Here is a 1202-nt window from a genome sequence, read left to right as displayed (position 1 = left end):
TGACAATGATGATCTTCATGGCATGGTAATCTAAGAGTGCAATAGTGGGGCTCATATCTTGGTGATTACCCACATCTTTATCATTGGACAAATATAATGTATTTTGTATTATATATAATATATAATCTATATTTTGTATTCTGTATTTGTATTTTACATTGTTATGTATTATATGCACATTATATATGGTGTGTATCTATGTTGTATATATGTATATATACATGTGGTGTGTGTGTAGCAGGTAAAGAGAAATAAGCCATGATATTGCAAGGGAGCAGAGTTGGGTGTACACAGATGGAGTTGAAGGAAGGAAAGGGAAATAGTGTAATTACGTTTTAATTTTAAATAAAAACAAAGTCATTTTATAAGAAAATGTGAAACTATAAGGGGAAAGTGGATTATTAACAGTAAACAATAGTAGAGAAGGAATTAATGACAACTTATAGAACACAATAGCATAATGGAAAAAGGTATTGACAAATGTCTGTCAATCAAATGAAATAATGGACTTCTATTGTTTGAAAATCTCATCATTTCTCCTTTGAATTATCTTATCTGTAATTTATGACAAGCATCATTGAATGTCAAGAAAAAGTAATTTTTAAATAGAATAAAGAAAATCCCTGCTAGGCCACAGAGGAGGACTTTGTAGCCAGTTCTGAAGATACCTGATAAACCAGGATCAGATGAAAGGGGAGGAGGTCCTCCCCAATCAGTGGACTTGGAAAGGGGCAGGGAGGAAATGAGGGAGGGAGAATGGAATTGGGAGGGAATGAAGTTGGGGGATACAAAGTTAATAAACTATAACTAATATTAAAAAAATAAAAAAGTAAAAAAAAAATCATTCCATCCAACAGAAAAAAAAAGAAAATCTAAAGTCTTTTTTTTTTTTTATACGTGAATGAAGTGGAGACTATTTGGTACCTGTTATAAATAATAAAGCAAACAACAAACCATGATGGTGCTGCTCCTATCACATATTGCATATATTGATGGCGACATACTGCAAACACTAACATGTCTGTTCATAGAACAAATACACATGGAGAGAGTGGGCCTTGTCTCTGATTTCAGTGGGACTGAAGTTTCTCTATGTTTAGTTTGATGTTGACTATAGGCTTGCTTTATATTGCCTTTACTATGTTTAGGTAAGTGCCTGGTATCCTTGATCTCTCCAGGACTATAAACATAAATGGATGTTG

The sequence above is a fragment of the Psammomys obesus genome, unplaced genomic scaffold, assembly GCF_907164565.1.
Source record: "Psammomys obesus unplaced genomic scaffold, mPsaObe1.curated_primary_1811, whole genome shotgun sequence".
Taxonomy (NCBI): domain Eukaryota; kingdom Metazoa; phylum Chordata; class Mammalia; order Rodentia; family Muridae; genus Psammomys; species Psammomys obesus.
Note: the sequence above shows the minus strand (reverse complement) of the source record.